A 10,131-nucleotide genomic window follows, 5' to 3' on the forward strand; every position below is an offset into this window, starting at 1 on the left:
CTTCCAGGGTGCTCAGTAACTTCCTGCAGGAATGGGGGGTCCAGCATAATACCGGGATTCCTCACTCCGCCACCAGCCAGGCCATAATAGAGAGGACTCACCAGACGCTGAAACAAGTCCTCCGGAAACAGCGGGGAGATGTGCGAGTGCTGTCACCACACGAGAGGCTCTGCAAGGCCTTGTTTACTATCAATTTCCTAAACTGCTCTTTTGACAGGCAAGAACCGCCAGCCCTGAGACATTTCAAACAACATCAGGAGCTCCAGCCAGAGGAGAGGCCTCCAGTATTAGTGAAGGATCCAGACTCTAAAGAAATCCAGGGTCCATTCCCACTCTTGACTTGGGGACGGGGATATGCCTGCGTATCCACGCCCTCAGGAGTCAAGTGGATCCCCAGGAGGCATGTCAAACCTTACACACCAGGACAGTCAGTGAGTCGGAGCGATACAGTGCCAGTGGATGCAACCGATGATCCCACCAACCAAGGGGTTGCATCCAATCGCAGGCGCCGCAGAAAAGGGAGTGACTCAACATCTCCCTAAAAAGCACTTTTCCCACATCTACCTCAGACCATGTATGTCTCCAGATCGTGTTTATAATAAAGTTGTTGTCCCAGTTCCCCTATCCCCAAACACCCAGGGAAAAAGCAGCTCCAGTATCATCCCCAAGCCCTTTCCATCTACAAAGCGGTCACAGCAGCAGAAGAAGCTAAGAGGCCACTGTGCAAGAATCCAAACAGAAACAATTGTCTTTTTTATATTATTTAAAGTGGGGAATTGTTGCATCCCAGGTTTGGGTTCACATTATGGGTTTTTTCTTTGTTAGTTTTCCAGTTCTCTGTACCCTCGTGCATCCCCCGGGTTTTCCCCTACTCCTGCGGTTTCTGTGCCTGTCTCCCCGTTCTCGTGGTCCCACTCACCCCAAAGTCTCGTGTCCGCCCCTGCCGTGTTCCCATTGGTCACTGTAGTACACGTCATCACCGCGATGTCTGTACCCATTGGGCGGGAGGGCTCCCTGTCCGCCCTGTCCCTTCCCTATTTGATCCCACTCCTCGGCATGCTTGAGGCCATTTGCGTCCATGCGAAGCTGGGAGCGGCTGCAGCCTTTCCATCGCAGCTCTCGCAGCCAATAAAGCATCCAGCCGCCACGCGGACGGATTTGGACGAATTCCCTGCCTCTTTGTTTCTTCTCTCGCGCCGACGGCAAAGCGCGGCCAACAGCCCACCCAGGAGCGCGACAGCAAAAGCGCCCGGAAACTGCGGCGAGCCCTGGCCCCGACGAAAAGCTGAGAAGCCCAAGCCGGGCATTCGGGAGCTGACCGGGGCAGACAAAAGTAAAGAGCAGCCGCGATGTTCATCTAGTGTCTACTAAGCTGCTGAATCTTTGCTCTGAAACCTGTCCCCTGTGGACAGTTACATCAAATCCAACATAGGTCATGTATCCCTAAGGCAGCACAAAGCTGCACCAATATGGAGCAGGATTTGTGATCAAATGTTTGAGAACAGATCTTCAAATCCTGGCACCAAACCTGAGAAATTTTTTATTGATGACTTGTCAAGGCAGTATCCAAAACAATCCCAGTTCTTCCCACATGTTTCAGCCCAAAAGCTTTCATGTGAACACAAACAGTAATGATCTCAACTCAAAATTCTTATCTGCACCCTCAGCTGCTGTGTTTGGACAGCTTCTGAGTTCTCCATTCTCTGGAGGGAAGAAATATGCTCTGAAGCTAAACTGAGAAAGTCATATTAGACAGGTAATTTAGAGTCTGCTACTGAATTACTTTGAGAGCTAACAACATCTAACAAAGTACCTATGTTAGAGGTTTGAAGAGGGAAGAAAGGTCGTTAGCCATGCTGTTAACAAAGCACTTATTGGGGTCTTTATCTGAAGTATAAGAATTAGCTTTGCAAGCACTATGTTCATAAAGCTGTCTCTCACATAAAGCCTTTCCTCATCTAAACCTTTCTACATTTCTGAGGGAATTATGTCTGGTCTTTCTCTTTGCAATTCTTGCCTCTTCTCCTTCCTCCCTCTTCATTGACACCTAATGTGACTGTGTATCCCTGGCTCTTCCTTAAAGGTCCATACATTGTGTGCTTGCATAGGAGGTTTTTCACAAGGTTGTGGATATATATTTATAGATACTCTAGGGCTCATTTTCCAAGTCTGATTGAAAAAAAAGTGTCTTGTTTATTCTGAATAAACCAACATCCTCCATGTTGGTTCAGCCCTGATTCTGACTTCTGAGTGTAGTTTAGGTTTCATATGCAAGGGATCTTTGGGTTTTCTCCTGTTTCTTATGGATAACACCTGGTAGAACACTAGAATTGTTATCAGGGTGTTCACTAGCATTTTAGTGCTTTAGTTAATAGTTGAAATGGAAGCATATGGAGAAAAAATGATAATCATGTGGTAACAATTTGGAGGTGCTACTAATTTGAGCTGAACTTGGTTAAATTAATATGAAAAGTCCCTTCATTCCTTGGTGCCCTCCATGTGCTTTTAGTGGCAGATCTAGGAAAATGTATGCAATTCAGCAGTGCAGTGAAGGCTGACTATATAAGAAATGCAGGATGAGCATTTATTTCCTACATTTATTTTCCCTGTGAGGGAGGTCAGCACTGGAAGAAGTTATGGAATCTCTACCTCCAGAGTTTTCAGGATGAAGTTACATCTGACCTGATGAAGTGCTGATGATATCCAGGGGTTTCACTAAGTTACCTCCAGATGACCCTTCCAACATATCCCTAAGTCAGAACAGATATATGAGCTACTGGTATCAGATGGGAAAGATCATCGACTCACAGAGTTATGAACTGCTGCAGGTCTGTCTTAGAAACTAATGAGAAAAGACTAGAAGCCATTTAGAGTAGAGTGTTATAATTGTTGTAGGTTAAAAACTGTGAGATTGCTCACCAGGACAGCTCCTCTCATTTTGTAATCCAAAGCCCTGAATATACATATTTGCTGGACTCAGTTCCTGCCTCAGTAATATTTTGGACTGAAAAAGTAATCCATAACCTGGATTCTCCATATTAGCTGACATAGCATCTGAAAGTACAGTATTATATTGATTAGCTACAGTCAGAATTTGGGTATACCTCTAGTGTTTTCCATCAAAGATTTGCCAGTGCTGAAATTATTAACCCCACAGGTGAAAATGTTCTCAGATGACTGTGGTAATCTTGTGATTTCTGTACATGCAGTCCTGAGCCTCTCCTGAACACTAGCAGCATTGCTGAGACTGAATGCTACTACTGGATTTTACATAGAATTTAGGCAATTCCTAGGTGCAGCCCATTGCAAAACCTCTTTCTGAGAGGAGCCAATGAGAACAAGCTACAACTGCCTTGTGCAAATTTTTGCAATCTGCTATTGCGTGAACAGTTGGGAAGGTTGAAATCAGCACAAAAGAGCACTTGGGTTTTGCTCCGATTGCACTTTCCTGTGTAAGGGTTAAGCACGTCTCTTCTGGGGGAATTCTGTGCTTTATCACCATTATGTAACTTCAGAGATTGAAATGGGATCCTGTGCAAAGCAGCTGTGTGGATTCACGGCAGCTCTCTTCCTCTATTTTCCCGACACCATGTACAATTTCAGTGTAAAGAGCCAAGGAGTGCAGCGTTGCGAGGTGGTGCCCAGCTTTTGCAAACAAAGGGGACGGAAGACTCTGTGCCACCTGTCACTTGAACAATTGTAAGGCATAAAACAAGCTACAAACTGCTGTTTATTGGATGATAAGTTTGTGAGCAGCAATTCCATTGATCATCAAGGTCAGCTTCTCTGCTTTTGTTTCTTAAGTGGACCAGTCCCTCAGTTCCATGCTCCTATAGGCAAGATGGTAAAGCAGCCAAGGATGTTAACTGCTTGGTGCCCTGACAGTAAACAGCATTGCAGAGCTGCACACTCTCATTTGGGTGCTGACAGAGGTGTCCAGATGTTTCTGCGTTAAACAGGGTGGCACAACACCTTTGCAGGAATTGGTAGGCAAGAATGTTTGCTTCTTGGCTTGGACTGAAGGCTTTTGAGTTGGCAATGTGAGGAAAATATTATCACCATCCACAAACCAGAGAGAGCCCTGTTGTGTCCATACATGAAAAAGAGGAAAAAACTCTTCTGCTAATTTTTTCCTGATTATTTTGTGGACAGTGCATTTACTAAAATTACCGGTTAAGGAAATGGTGAATGCCTCTGTGTTTCTTGCTGTAGTTGCTCATTGAGTGTGGGGCTGAGTGGGAAAAGGAGTAGTCTTGGCAAACAGCTTATTAGTCTCAAATTATTCAGAATGCAGGTTTGGATACAGATTGCAGGGAACGGTAATGGAGATGGTTTTCTGAGTCTGTTCATGTTAGGGAGACATGGAGTATGCTTTTCAGGAATTCACTTCAGTGCAATCAGTTTAGAATAATGTAGCCTGGAAGTAATATTGCTGCCATCCAGCTAGTGTCTGTGGAACAGCATTCTCCTGCCTTCTGAAGCACTGGCATTGAAGATAGATAGATATGGAGATATTTATATTTTGGGCTGCTGCCTTTTTTTTTTTTTTTTTTTTTTTTTTTTTTTTTTTTTGAAGGGAAAGTCATTCTCATCACTAGAGAGGGGCATGTTTTGGTTGAGATGTTCCCGCCCTCCCCCCCCTCCCCCCCCAAGTGAAATACTGGACCACATCAGCATCCGATTTGGGTGTGTCATGTGGTTTCTCATGTGATGCTGGTCTCACTGCGCTTTGGAGAGTGAGCCTTTGTGACTCTGCACTCTTGGACAGTAGCATCCAGCAACATAGGATACTTTGGGGAGGGAAAGGAAAAGAGGCAGCTTCCCAGAAATGCCCGAAAGCCCAGAAAAATAAAGTTACAACAATTTGTTCTAGTTATTGTTTCTTCTTAACTGTTTTGGCTTTTATTTCTAATTCTGGGTCTTCCCTTTTCTCCGTTCCTGCAGGCATAAAGCTGCACCATTTGGAAGAAGCAAGACAGTCTTTCCTCACAGCTACAATGCTGCACCGCTTTCGACAGAAACTGCTGTTTCCTCCATTTACCTGGGCGGCTGCTGCTCTTTCTGCTGCTGCTGGGGCTGCTGCAGTCTTGCTGCCTGTGCTTCACCCTGGCTTGGCTGACCCGAAACTCTCTCATCTGCACATTGCTAAGGAAGAAGAGCGATGGAGCTGCATATTTTTTTTTTAATTGGTTCTGGAAGCCAAGGGTTGCAATATGTGATGATTTTGGGGTTTTCTGTGGCGAGGTGGAGGGAGGAGGAAGGAAGGGTGTTAATCTAGGATAGGGTGGGTGAAAGCTTAAAGAAATATTATGTAAAGTAATACAGTGCTCGACAAGGGCATCAGCAACAAGAATCCAGCCTCTGCTGCTCCAGAGGATTAACATGGGGAAGTCACAGTGCTGCAGTCGTGTTTCACCTCAGTGTTGTGCTGGAGATGGATAAATAAGGTATCGGTTGCATCTACCTGTTAAGGCAAAGCCAAGGGAGAAGGAGAGAGTGAGTGAATGCAAATGCAAAAGAAGAAGAAACGCTCTGTGCCGTTTGTTTGATCCTGTGGATTCTCACTGCAGAGAGGATGGCTTGATTAACAAAGCAATGTACGGACGGAGGCACTGTAAATTGTAGCTTGAGCATTTCTGGTGCTGCCAGGGAGTGAACTGATGAGTTAGGTGGCTGCAAGAATATCCCCAGGGAAAACAGAAGCCTTGCACTCTGTGTGTCTATATGTGTGTATGTATGTGCTTTTGTGTGTGTGGGTGAACGCGTATAGAAATGAAAGAAAGATATTTCTGACCAATTTACAGAGGACGTTTGTCAGTTTGCTGGGTCAGACTTGATTGCAGCTTGTATTTTCAGCTTTAGCTCTACACCCATTTCCTGACTGAGGTGGCACTTTGTGAAAACAGATGGTAGGCAGTATTCTTTTAAGAAATGTGAAAGCAGATCCTTTCTGCTTAACACCTTGAAGCACTGAGTCTTCTGCACTGTGCTGAGAGAAACTGTGGGGTTTCATTTTCTCCACCTTAAAATCTCTATAAACACAGCTGTATTCAGTATGGTGAAAAAGTCTATACTGTAAATAGAAATGTGATCAATCTAATCAAAATAAATGCATCCCAGATGACTTCTAGACCAGCTGGCTACCGCAGTCATCAGATGGCTAAATCCTCAACTGAGCATTTGTATTCCGTGTTATACTTGCATCTTCTTATTTTTCTCTTTTTTTTTTTCTTAGATTTTCAAAATCAGCCTCTAATTGAAAAGGATTCTTCATATAGTGAGAAAAAGCAATGCTTTCTGTGAAATGTACCTGGGTGTATTTTTTACTGTGGAATCTGCTTGGGGTGATTTTAGAGTAGGTAGACTTGTCACAGTACAGGAATATTTCATTTGGAAGGTAGCTCAGCCTGGCCATATCTGAACAATGCAGAAACAGGGAAAACAAGCACTGCACTCAGCTAGCAGGGCTTGGCATGGATTCTAGCAGCTGCCTATCAAGAAAGACGAGGTTTTTTCCTTTCCATTTTTCCCTTTTATACAAAGCCATAGGCCATAATGTCATATTAAAATGTGTATGAGGGGATTTCCCAATAGTCATGGTGAGCTACCCTGCAAGACGCCTGTCTAGTCCTTCCACTATTTGTTCCCCAGCCTACAAAGGCAGCCCTGTGTGTTGAATTGTATTTAGCCAGCTGTTGGATAGCATTCTTGTGCTGGGGACTAAGGAGTCTTATTACTCCCAAACTGTAGTTTTCTGTTTGCTTAAAGAAAAACAACTTTGGCAATACAGCAGGCTCTGCAAAGAAGTTTATGCCACTCCTATACCTTTCTGAATCTGTTGTGTGCTTCTCACTCAGGCAGTTTAAAGCAAGCAAGGAGGGAGGAGGAGAGACTCTGAACTTGCAGCTTCAAAGCTGCAAAGACAAGCAAAATGTCAGCAGCTTGTAATTAGGAGCCTACTGTTACATCAGTGACTGTATCTCTCCAGGCAGGATGATCTCTATGAGATGTGTGCCACAAAGCAAAGGAAGATTCTCATAACCTGGTTAACAAGCCTGGCTCAAACAAGAAAAAGCAAAATGGATTAATGAATTTGCTGTGTTCCTAACTCAGATGTGGATGGATTACATGCACAAGGTTTGCTGAATTCTGCAGCAGTGAAGACTGAATTATGGCACGCATTCACCAAAAGTGCAAATCCTTCAGGAAAAAATGCAGATCAGCAGTCTATCCTTGAAAATTTCTTTCCTAGCTCTGTCCTGCACAGGCAGCTGCATGACATGGAGGCACACTTTGAAGGAAGAGACTGGCAAGCTGCACAAAAGTGTTTAAAAGGACGGTGCAATTAGACACAAAGCAAGCCTGCTGAAATTCTGTTCTGACATTACAGATTTGATACTGAAATACCACCCCAGAGGAGACCGGCTGGGCTCTGGTGTGGTTTATATTAAGACTTCTCTGGTTAAGAGCGAGGGGGGAGGGAGAGGGCTTCCTGCAGCATCTTGCAGCCATACAGAAGTCCCCAGGGCTGTGGGAAGCAGGAGGGATGGGTGTGCTCTTAAAGACACATGCCCAGGTCCTGCCAAGGGGCTTTCTGACCTCTGCAATTATTTTTATGTCTGTGAAGGCAACTCGGCAGTACTTAAGCAGTGAGATTGCAGGGGGTGTTTAATCTGCTGTGACTGGCCTTTCTCTGTGTCATGGCTGGAGAGGTTTATAGAGTTTTATCAATACCTCTCTACCCCACATCCAGCATGCATGTCTGTCACTGCATGCTGCAAAGACCAGTTACTGGACTTCTGGTGTGGTTCCCTGCTCCTAGCAGAAGTCACTTGCACTTCAGCTCTGTTTTAGTTGCTCTTTAATTTACCAGGATAGGTAGATTGTATTTTACAAACAGTGGAGGTGGGTGGTTTTTGGTTTGGTCTTTTTTGTGGTGTTTTTTTTATTTTTTTGACTGTGAACACAAATTTGTAGGAGGAGGTGACTCTGTATATTAAACCAATAGCTCTTTTAATTGTGTGGAGTATAATTTAAATATACTTACTTTAATTAATAGAAGGTTACAAAAGCTGGCATTGTCTGGGGCTGTTTAATTTACATCTTAGGTTTAGTCAATGAGCATAACCTGCCTGATTAGAATAGTGTATTCTGCACATCCAAAAGGGTGGAAGGCATTATTTTGTTTGTGTTAGTTCAAACAGCTGGTCATTAATGCAGGACCCACCTCCAGAGTGAAGTGCTAGTGGACATGAATGGTTGCCTGATTAATGCTGCCCCTCGATGGGTCCTTCATCCAGCAGCGATGCTCGCAGCAGAATAATGCAGCAGGATTTGATTGCTCTCTAACAGGGTAGTATGTCATTGTGTCACCAAGCGATCGAGGTTATTATGGGGTAGGGCAGACAGACGGGACATTGGGGTTACTAGACCGTGGCATTTTTAGAAATGCAGGGCTGACCTACTTAGAGTTATTCTTGCTGGCTGGCAGCTGCCTGGTGCTGGGCTCCCCCGGATAGGCTGCGGCTGTTGCTAGGGGGAATTAGTATGAATTTTTCCACATACAGACTCAGTGACTGAATGATAAAAGCTGAGTGGAATTAAAGAGATTCAGTTCAGTATTATGCAGATTTATCTCCCTTATTTTTTTTTCTCTCTGTCAAATGCATAAAAAAAAGAGCAGAAAACAGTTTGTTTCCATTTATTTTTGACCTATATTTTTTTCCAGATGAGGGCAGAAGTGTTGTGAGGTCGTAATTTAATACTTAGTCTGTTGAGATGATATGATAGTGTGCATGCATCTTTAGTGTATAGAAGATTAAAATGCTGCCTCTCTGGAAGGGAATGAAATGAATATATTTTGTGTTCTGGTCAGGCTGCCACCTCTTTTTATTTGAAGCCTTGTCAGATTGTTTTATCTGGAAAGGGGAAACATATACCAGGTTTACCAGGTTTTATTGCATAACATTACTCTTAGTTATTTTTAGCTATCTGTACTTCAAAAAATTAGTCCTATTTATGCTAGTGGATGAAATTAATCCCCAGGCTATGTCTTATGTATGTGGAGACAGATGCCCAGGGTAGCTGCAGTGTTGTGTGTCATGTTCATATGAAAAGGTGTTTAAATACTGCAGGCTTATCAGCACTGCATACCTAGCAGAGTGCTGATGCCTGACATGTAATCAGATCAATTAGAGGACTCTTCTGGATTTTGGAGTACTTTTCAGGCCCTGGTTTGAAGTTGGAATCTCTAGATGGCCTTCTTTTATTTATCTACATCTGCCTAAAACAGTGTTATCTTTTCAGAGAATTCTGTGCTCCCTTAGGAAGCAAATAAAAACAATACTCAGTGAAGAATCCTTTGATGTAATCATGAATATTTGCTTTGTTATTACCACTAATTATAGAAGATCTTTGTTTAAATTGCTACTTCCCCCTGTGTGATCTTTTACCATTCAAAGTTCCAATTTGGTACTTATAAATTTAAGTTAAATATTCATGGCAATGCATCATGACATCACGCTCAAAGAAGTGGAAATTTTCAAAATATGAGACAATGGGGGATGGGAGAGAAGGACCCACTTGTGTTTGGAATTGCAAAATAAAAAATGGGACTCAGTGCTGAAAAGTAGTAAACTAATTTTTGTCTGAGACAGTTTAATTTCAAATATTTGGATGAATGAGATACCTTTTAGAGGGCTGTGAACAGCTTGCACATCTGAGGTAACTTTTAGAGGAGTTGCCTGTGCATCTCCCTGGACAACTAGCTGCTTCCCTGGACCCAGAGCTGTCCTGCCTTGGCCCCTGGAATTTATTGGGAAGATATAAAAAAAATGAAACCAGAAATGGAGACATGAATTTGAATACATTTTGTGCCTGAGGCAAAGCATTCAGTTCCTACAGAGTTGAATTTCCTATGTCTTTTTCCTGGCATTGATTCATTACTGAAACTCGCACCACTTCCTTCGCTGCTCCTTCTTGACAGTCTCATAGAGTGACAGATTTTTAGAGAAGTGAAAGTGAGGAGGGGCACAATTTGATGCCCAGTAATTGTATTTGCCTTGTCTGTCCTTGGAGGTTACTCCAAGTGGTCCCACTTCCCTCAGCAATATTGTCTTGATCAAAATCTGA

The 10,131-nt window shown here is 43.5% G+C and overlaps 1 long non-coding RNA gene across 1 annotated transcript; it reads left to right on the top strand.

Annotated features, from left to right (window-relative positions):
• Positions 1 to 4,623: 4,623 nt before the first annotated feature.
• Positions 4,624 to 6,130, top strand: LOC137479635 (uncharacterized). The gene is made up of 2 exons (XR_011002401.1): positions 4,624 to 4,853; positions 4,945 to 6,130. It is a non-coding gene; the product is annotated as an uncharacterized lncRNA (long non-coding RNA).
• Positions 6,131 to 10,131: the final 4,001 nt, after the last annotated feature.

Source organism: Anomalospiza imberbis, chromosome 1, assembly GCF_031753505.1.
Source record: "Anomalospiza imberbis isolate Cuckoo-Finch-1a 21T00152 chromosome 1, ASM3175350v1, whole genome shotgun sequence".
NCBI classification, from domain to species: Eukaryota; Metazoa; Chordata; class Aves; order Passeriformes; family Viduidae; genus Anomalospiza; species Anomalospiza imberbis.